Below are 10489 nucleotides of genomic sequence, written 5' to 3'. Positions count from 1 at the left end.
TCCCTTTCTTCTTCTTTCTTTAAGTAGTCTACCATGTAACGAAATCTGCAAGAAGCAATTAACACAAGCGCGGCTTGCCTCCACCGCTTGAGCCGATCAATGACGCCATTTTCAGTGGCCATGATGTTCAACGGACCGGGAGAACCTTCATCCTCATTGCTGGCCGGTAGTTGTTGAACTGTTGAAGGAGGAGCAGCAGCAGTGTTAGTCATTGCGTCGTTTTTACCATGGCCTTGCAATAAAGCTATATCAATGGCCACTTCAGGATGTTGATCTTGGATTCCTAGAAGTTCAGTTGGATCATGAGCATCTACAAGAGAATGTAGAATCACAAAGCAAAAGCTAACGAGTATTCCAACAAAGAATCCCAACAGCAACTTTATCTTCATCATCTGCGCTATAAAGATTCCCATGGAGAAGTACATGAGTTCTTCGAACACAAAGGGGACACTCCTTGATAAGCTAAGTGACATGGTGGAAAATGCAACAGAGGAAACCACACTGTATGCATCTGGTTTTACGACGGGTTTGGCTCTATCGGAGAAGAAGGAGAAGACGGTGGTGGAGAGCATAACCAAGAACGTAGTCAGAGATCTGAACCGAAGGATTCTAAAGCGTTGCCACTTTCTTGCTATGAATCTAAGAGTTGACGATTTTCTCCAATCCTTTGCAAGAACGGCTACAAGGAAAGTGATGGAACTGAAGAGAGTGTAGAAAATGATCTTCCATGGTTTCCAGTTGCCCAAGAGATGGTTGAAGGAAGAGCTGAGAGCATAACAGATTAATCCAGTTACAGCTGAAGCTACACTTACCATTCTCCACAACATTTCTTGATTGTTCACCATATTTTTCTTGCCTCTTAAGGTTTAGAAAATTTGAATTTATAATCCAATTCCCAATTGTTCATGGCCACGGTATTTGGAAGAAATTTCCAAGAAAGGAAAAGGAGAACGATTTTGGACTTTATTTTGTCAAACACTTGTTATTTCTATACCCTTTGTACTTTTGTAGTTTGATGAGAAAACAGAAACTGAGAAAAGTCGTCTTGGTAATTATTCATTTTATTATTTTCACTTTAAAAATATAAGACAAGTAAACAAATGAATAAGTAATAGGAAAATACTATTTGTACATCAAAATTAGCCACTAAAATCAGTTACTAATATATTTATGTATAAATATATATAGTTTAATTTATTTTTAATGTGTATTTGTATTCTAGTCACAAAAAAAATGTATATTTATATTTTAGTATGTATTTTATACTAATAACTTAGTTTGTTAGCTAATTACAGTATACACTTAACATAATCCTAAGTAATAAGTATGTCCATTTTCACATTTCTTACTCCTGTACAAATCATACAGTGCGGACCCATAAAAATTTTATAGTGAGAGACAAAATATAATAAAATTTAAGTATAGATATATTTTTTTTTAGTTTTTCACAGTATCCAATAAGTTAAGGATTAATCCGTCATGAATTTGAGTTTTATTTAAGAGTTCGTAATTGGTCAATAAATTATTATACATACGAGACAAAATTCAAACTCCCAATACTTACTTAAGCGGATGACTAAGCTGTTTACTCGACCAACCTAAATTGGTTTAGATATATTTAAAATTTTAAATTAGAACTATTTATATATATTGATAAAAATTAAAAATATATACACCATCACTTATTATAGTATTTAAAATAATAAAAAATAATTTCACACACATGGTACAATATTCAAAATAATAAAAATAATAATTTATAATAACTTTTTTTTATTTTTAACATGATAATATTATTTTTTTTATATATATTTTTAAATAATTATTTTATTTTTTATTATTTCATATTTAACTGTTAAGTCTATTTATTATAATTTTTATGGTACAAATAAAATTTTTAACCAAAATAATTATTATAATTAAGATTATTTTAATAATAAATATTAATATAATATATTAATATGTAGATAATATATTTTTTTATTTTAATTTTTTAAAAATTATTAATAATTTAAACTATATTTGATTAGAAAATTAAGTTTTAAGTTCATTATTAACTAATTAACGAATATAATAAAATACTACTATTTTTTAAGTTTATTTATTTATTATTTTTTATTATTATACTAACACAAGTTTAATAATATCATTATTATTATATGTTAAATTTAAAAAAATATATATATAATACAAAATATATATATATATATATATATATATATATATATAAGTTTTAGTATTTTTTTTCTTTACATTTTATGGGACTAATGTCTCCTTTTTGTTGCATGTGGGTCAGCCCCTGCACATGGCCATAGAGGGTATTTCATCTTCAATCTTCTAATCCCATTTCATTGAATGAAGAAGTAACAACGAAGTTACAAGAGCACTTCCTAAGATAGCGTTTACAATTAATTAATTTTCTTATATTGGATATCAAAACACTACTTGATAAATCCTTTATAATAATTTTACTAACTATTTGTTATGAAAAGTTATAATGTGTTTGAACATTATTTTATTTTTTTATATATTATTATTTTGTTGGTATTTTTTATTTTATATATGTTTATAATATATTTAAAATAATAAAATAATATACAAAATATTTTTGGTATATATTTAAAAATTATTTAAATTTGTGTTTTTTTTAATACATCCAAAATAAGATAACACACAAAATTATTTTAGCACATTTAAAATTCGTTAAAATTTGTGTTTCTATTTTTTTAATATAAATAATTTTTTAACATATCTAAAATTATAAGATTGTTCATTAAATAATTTGTTAACACATTCTAAATTGATCCAAAAATAATTATATTTATCACTCTTGTAAAATAATTGTATACGAGACTTAGAACGGAACAAAATTGATTTTACTAGTATTATTTTAATTTTAATTTTGTTAGAGTTTAATTTTAATTTGTTATTTTTATTTTATTAAATTTAAATTTGAATTTAAATATTTTAATTTTAAAGAGATATAATTTTAACTTTTAAATTTATCATTTAAGATATAATATTTTAAAATAATTATTACAATTATTTTATTAAATTTTGATAGATAAAAATTGATTGAAAAATGAATTATGATAACAATAAATATCTATAACTAAGCAAAATATTTAATCAAGTCAAACCAAATTGTTATAACTATTTTTCACATCATACGTTTCTTCTTCCTCTTTCTTCTTATAACCATTTGCCACATCCTCTTCCTCCTTATAACCGTTTACCACATCACATATTTTGAGATAAGTCTCAAGGTAGTTTCTGAAGTTGTACTCGAGCCTCATAGTAGTCTCTAAACTTAAAAGTTACCCATATTCGTCCCTGAAATTGCACTCTCGGATTCAGATTCGTCCTTCCGGCACATTCTGTCCACCTGGCAGCTGGCACCATCGAAAAGCTGATCTGGACTCCTCCTTGACACATTGGTCAGATAACGGCTAGCTGACGTGGATTAGTAAACTTTTATAGTGCAATTTGGTCCCTAAATCAAAATTAAAAATTTTAATCCCCAAATTTAATCATCATTCTCTTCTCTACAGTAATCCCTTTTTTCTCTATAAACATAGATATTCATATTCCAAATTTACAAGATTTTTCTTTTTGTTTATTTTTAGTTGAAGTATCTTACAACAATAACAACAACTAGAGTCTTCTTACCAACCATTATTTGAACAAGTTTAACCGCTTTTATCCATTTTTCTGTAAGAAAGATGGTGAGATTATAACATAAAAAAAGTTATGTGATATATCTAATTAAAGAAATAATGCAAAGTTTAGTTTCTAAAATTGTGAACGTTCATACAAATTTATTGACTTTTAAAAATGATTAAATTGATTCCTAAATTCATAAATTGTAAATCTCAACTCATCTCTAATACTAATATAAAGTGTTAAAATTTCACCATGACATTTGCAAATAAAAAGATGATATGATTAATATTTTAATATGATCAAATTAGTGTCTTAAATTAGTTAATTATATTTATTTTGCTTAATTAGATTTTTATTAATTAGAGACTAAATAATAAATATTAAATTAGGTAAATTTTTGCTATTTTTTATTTCTCTAATATTATCTTTAATTAATTTGAAATACCTATTTAATTATAATAAAATTATAATAAATATTAAATTAGGTAAATTTTTGCTATTTTTTATTTCTGTAATATTACCTTTAATTAATTTGAAATACCTATTTAATTATGATAAAATCTTAGACACATCATTTTAATGGAAATGTCATACGATTTAAAATGCCATAATATAACACTTTATATTAATACTATGTGAATGACAGTTAAATTAAGATGATGCATGGTTATTTTGGAATAGGATTCGAAAGGAAATGCAATGTAGTATATAATAATAACGATGTAACTTTTTAATTCCGTAAATACAAGAGATATATTTTTGTAAAATCATATAAAAATATAAAATTAAATTTTGTAAAACATTTTAATTAAATTAGAGTTAAATGAGTGCATAAAATGTTAAATACAAAGACATAGTATGTGACTTTTAATTAACAAAATATATGCGTGCTTTCAATGAAGTTGTAATTTGTAGTCTCTTTTACATCCATATGGAGAAGAGAAGAGAAGAAAGAAAAGAGAGGGGTTACTACTATAGAGAAGAGAATCATGATTAAATTTGGGGATTAAAATTTTTAATTTTGATTTAGGGACCAAATTGCACCATAAAAGTTTACTAAGCCACGTCAGCTAGCCGTTACCTGGCTAGCGTGTTACGGAGGAGTCCAAATCAGCTTTCCAGTGGTGCCAGGTGGACAGAATGTGCTGGAAGGACGAATATGAGTCTCGGAGTGCAACTTCAGGGACGAATATGGGTAACTTTTAAGTTCACTACTATGAGGCTCGAGTGCAACTTCAGGGACTACTATGAGGCTTATCTCCACATATTTCTTCTTCTTTCTCCTCCTCCTCCTTCTTCATTCCTAATGCTGCTATTTCTTCTTCTACTACTTTTTTTTCTTTTCCTCATTTTTTTCATCTTTCTCTTTTATTTTTGTTGTCGTCACCATCACCACCACCCCACCACCACCTCCATCTCCTCCTTATTTTTTTCATTTGAATTTCTTCGATTTTTTTTTTCTTTTTCTCCTCCTCTATCATCATCATCGTCGTTTTTGTTATCATCATCGTCTTCTTCTTATTATACATATAACAATTCAAATCCATAATGTATCGAAATTACTTAATGATGATGACACACAAACAAACTTAGTTCAAAACAATCATGTGCATCTTATTTAAATCTAAAATGTACCGAAATTACTTAATGATAAAGACACACAAACAATCTCAATTCAAAACAAACACACAAATTAGATCTAAATCGAACCGATCATCGATTCATTTTAATTACTGATTTACGATTTTATAGGTTCAACCGTGATTCAACCAAAATAACCAAGTTATACTAAATTTATATATAAAATTATGAACAAAACATTTAAATATAAATATATTCTAATATAAATCTTAAAAATACATAAATTAAAAATATAACACTAATTAAAGTCTCATAATCCTATATAAATAAAATTTTAAAAATTAAACTAAAAATTAAATCGTTAAAATTACTAATTCAAAAGTTTAATTAAACTGTTCAATTTATTTAATTGATAATCAACCAAATTATATTATAATAAAATGAATAATATATACAAAATTATTATATTATATAATATATATTGTGAAATAAACAAAGAACAATAAAAGTATTTATCATTTAATAATAATAATAACTAATAATTTTTTATGCTTTAAAGTTATTTTTATGGATATCGAATATATAAAGGTTCCTTAGTCTTGACGTTTGAATTAATATTTTTTATTTTGCCTTAAAAATATAAGTGATAAAATATTTTTTCTTTTTTTTTATACAAGTGAGTGATAAAAATTTTAATGTAAAGAACGTAATTACAAAGAAAAAAAAAAGAATGTAACGATAAATTTAGGCCTAGCTCGACATTCAATGAATATAATAAAGAAGTGCCCTAATACAGTAATACTAATTCAATAATCTCCTTCTCATTTTTGACATTGTGTCGTCGTCCTTCCCAAATATTTCCTGCAACAAATTAAAGAAGGCAGAACATTAACAACAACAAAAAAATGATTGAAAGTGACACACGTACAAGCCAACGATAAAGAAAACAATGATAAAAGGAACAATGAAGACATTAACAAAAGGGACTTCTCCGGCGAAGGGGAGGCGAGACGGTGGCGGAGGGATGTGCGACGGTTGGGTACGAAGAAGGAGATGCATGGAAGTGGAACCACTGAGCCTTGAGTTTTCTGGCCTTAGGAGATTAGGCCATTAGGGTTACGGCTTACCATTTTTTCCTCTGATTAATGAATGAAACGACATCATTCATCAAGCTTCAAATGTAAAAACCGGCCGAGTTTCGATTCGATTCGATTGGATTCTAGGTCGGTTTGGTAGTTTAAAAGCGGTTTATGAAATAGCCGGTTAAACCTATTGACCGAATCACTTTTTTCGTCAGTTTATGGTTCGATCGATCGGTTTGACCTGATTCAATCATCTACAAAAATACATGTGATGCCGAGATGTCGCTTGAGTCACCAATCTTGTCGAGGTTAGCAACCCCACTATGGTAATCTCATTATGGTGAAAATATCCATAAATCCACATTGGTCGGCCAAGACAAGGATGCACCTCTTACTCTCAAACAGCCTAGAGGAAAAGAAGCACACAGCTTATTTCATATTCAAAAATAAACTTCAACTCTTTTTCATAAATAAAAGGTACATGAGTTATTTATACTAGTAGGAGAAGGAAAAGCCTTCATAATTTGACGATGTGAGACTAATACATAACACAAAATTCATTATCCTAAACAAGACGGGACTTGTATTCCCTTATTACAATTAACTAATATAATTAACATACTAATTCTACTTGCTTTTGCGTCATACTCCCTGGGTTAGAAAGAACTCTTGCGTGAAAAGACTTGTGACAGCAGATGATCGATCTCATTGATGAATCCACACCAAAAGATTGGTCGACCTCATTGATGAATCCACACCAAAAGATCCTATTGGTGACTCCACACCGAAGACCCGCATTCACAAATCAGATAAAATTTTACAAGACTCGTGACAGCAGACGATCTCATTGACGAATCCACACCAAAAGATCCCATTAGCGAATCCACGCAAAAAACCTGCACCACAAATCAAATAAAATTCTACTAAAGCAAGGTGAAAGCCACGAGGACCAACCTTGCTATGATACCAAACTGACGCCGGGACGTCGCTTGGGCCACCAATCTTGGTGAGGTTAACAACCCCACTATGGTGAAAATAGCCATAAACCCACCTTGGTCGGCCAAGTCAAGGATGCACCTCTTACTCTCAAAGAGCCTAGAGGAAAATAAGTACACAGCTTATTTCATATTCAAAAATAAACTTCAACTCTTTCTCATAAATAAAAGGTACATGAGTTATTTATACTAGTAGGAAAAGGAAAAGCCTTCATAACTTAACGATGTGGGACTAATACATAACACAAAATTCACTATCCTAAACAATATATGACTTGTATTTCCTTAGTACAATTAACTAATAAATTAACCTACTAACTCTACTTGCTCCTGCATCAATATGTATGTAAATTTTAGATCCAAAAAAGTCATCAATGTAGCTTAAATGACACTAGAAGTACTACAAGTATCTTGCATGAACTAATTACACAAAGTTAAAGAGACCAAGTACACCTTATTTAAATTTAAAATACACCAAAATTACTTAATGATGATGATACACAAACAAACTCAGTTCAAAACAAGCACATACCAAGTGCACCTTATTTAAATCTAGAATGCACCGAAATTACTTAATGATGATGACACACAAACAACCTCAGTTCAAAACAAGCACAGATCAAGTGCACATTATTTAAATCCAGAATACACCGAAATTACTCAGTTCAAAAAATTTTAGTGTTATTTCTTGATAAATTCTATATAACTCAAAACTCTTCCTCCTTCTTCTTCTTTTTCATTATCATCTTTTTCTTCTTTTCTTGTTCATCTTCTTTTTCTTGTTTTACCTTCTCATTATTTTTCTTGTTTTACTCTTTTAACAAGAATAAAAATAAGAAAAAAATTAAACAAAGATTCAAAGAAGAAAAAGAAACACTTAATGCTGCAAAATCACTAAAAAGAGAGAGGAGAAAAAGAAAAAAAAATACAGCAACAACAGTAGCAACTAAAGAACGATGATGAAAAAAACATGCAAAGAATGCAAAGAAGAAGAAGAAGAAAAGGAGGAGAAATGCGGGATACAAATATTTACTCGTCAGTGAGAATAATTGGAGCGTATATTCACGTTCTCACTAATTAAATTAATTTTTGTTAAATTTAAATCAATTTAGTTAAATTTAATTGTCACAAAAATTTGATTGTGTAACAAGACTATTATAAATAAATACCTAATTGCATTGTAATAAATATATAAGTATCACATGTTGTTGCTAAATTTTCTCCTAAAATCTCTAGCTATTTTCCAAATGAAGGGAAGAGAAAGAGAATGAAGAAGTAGAACATAAGAAGCTTACCCAATGTTAAATATTTTGGCCAATACTCGTATACATTTTTTTAGTGGCCAATAACGACTCGTGATTTTTACCTCTCACATTGAGGAGGTTTTTCATGTTAAAATTTTGGTGTGTTCTTGTTATTACATTACTTACTATATTTACTTGTTTATAGTTACTGCCATATTGTGTTATGAGTACTTTTATATTATTTTTGTGTTGGATATTTGTGTTGTTTTTGCTGTTGGGCTCTTTCATGTTGGTATCAGAGCTTGTTGGTATTTTTCTGAGTTTGTGATTTTATGAACAAGAGAAATAAATACTAATACTAGTAGAATGATCATTCTTAATTGTCCTAATTATGATTTTTCGAAGTCAAAGATGGAAGATTTGTCTTATGTTAAGAATTTTCATCAACCAGTTTTTGGTACAGAGAAGCCTAATGATAAATCTGATTATGATTGAATTTTGTTGCATAGATAAGTTTGTGGATATATTAGGCAGTGGGATGACGATAATGTATTGAACCATATTATTGGAGAGACACATGTTCGGACTCTTTGGATTGATTTTGAACAGTTGTATGCTCGGAAAACTGGGAATAACAAGATGTTTTTTATTAAGCAGTTGTTAGCTTTGAAATATACAGATGGGACATCAATGATAGATTACTTGTATAACTTCCAAGAAATAATGAATCAGTTATCTTCTATGGTATAAAGTTTGATGAAGAGGTTTAAGGATTGTTACTTCTTGGCTCCTTACTAAACTCGTGGGAAATTCTCTGAATTTCATTGTCCAATTCTGTTGCTGATGGTGTATTCTCTATGAATCTTGCCAAGAGAAGTATTTGAATGAAGAAATGAGAAAAAAGTCACAAGGTACATTGACTACACATTCAAATGTTCTTGTTTCTGAGTCTAGAGGGAGAAACAAAAGCCGAGGTCCTAAAAGTAGAGATAAAAGTAGAAGCAAGTATCGAGAAAAGTATAAAAATATTGAGTGTCGTAATTGTGATCAAAGGGAACATGTGAAGAAATTTAGTTGGTAGCTAAAGAGGGAGAAAATCAAGGCAAGTAAAGACAAGAGCAAAAATAAAGATGATAGTAGCAATGAAGACAAGGCTAATGTAACTCATGATGATTTTCTTCTTGTTGAGGAGTTTGAATCTGTTAACCTTGTTGATAATAGAACTAGCTGGGTGATTAATAGTGGTGCTTTTATTTATGTTGCATTTTAGAGAGATTTGTTTACGTCTTATACTCCTGGTGATTTTGGTGATGTGAAAATGGCTCATCAAGGTGTTGTAAAATATGCCGGTGTTGGACAGGTTTGCTTAGAAACCTCCAATGGTACCAACTTGACTTTGAAGCATGTGAAGCATGTTCCAGATATTCGGTTGAACTTACTTTCTGTTGGTAAGTTATGTGATGAAGACTTAAATAGCTCATTTTCTCATAATAGTTGGAAGCTCACCAAGGGTTCCATGGTTGTTGCTAGAGGTACATGACACTCTACTCTTTATTTAACTTAAGCAAAGATTGTGAAAGATGTTAATGCTACTGAGTTTGTTGATGGAATTGATTCATAAGAGATTATGTCATATGAGTGAGAAAGGCATGAATATGTTATCCAAGAGGAATCTTTAATCTGGTTGCAAGGTTATTTTGCAAAAGTGCAACCATTGCTTTGCTGGGAAACAAAACACGGTTTCTTTCAAGAGCCGTCCACCTTCAAGGAAGTCGAAAATACTTGACTTGGTGCATTCTGATGTATGTGGGCCGATGAAGACAAGAACACTTGGAGAATCTATCTATTTTGTAACCTTTATTGATGACCATTCTAGAAAATTATGAGTTTACACTTTGAAGGCCAAGATTAAGTTTTCAATGTG

The sequence above is a fragment of the Arachis hypogaea genome, chromosome 1, assembly GCF_003086295.3.
Source record: "Arachis hypogaea cultivar Tifrunner chromosome 1, arahy.Tifrunner.gnm2.J5K5, whole genome shotgun sequence".
In the NCBI taxonomy this organism is placed as follows: domain Eukaryota; kingdom Viridiplantae; phylum Streptophyta; class Magnoliopsida; order Fabales; family Fabaceae; genus Arachis; species Arachis hypogaea.
The sequence above is the reverse complement of the archived record's forward strand: the minus strand, read 5'-3'. Positions refer to the sequence as shown.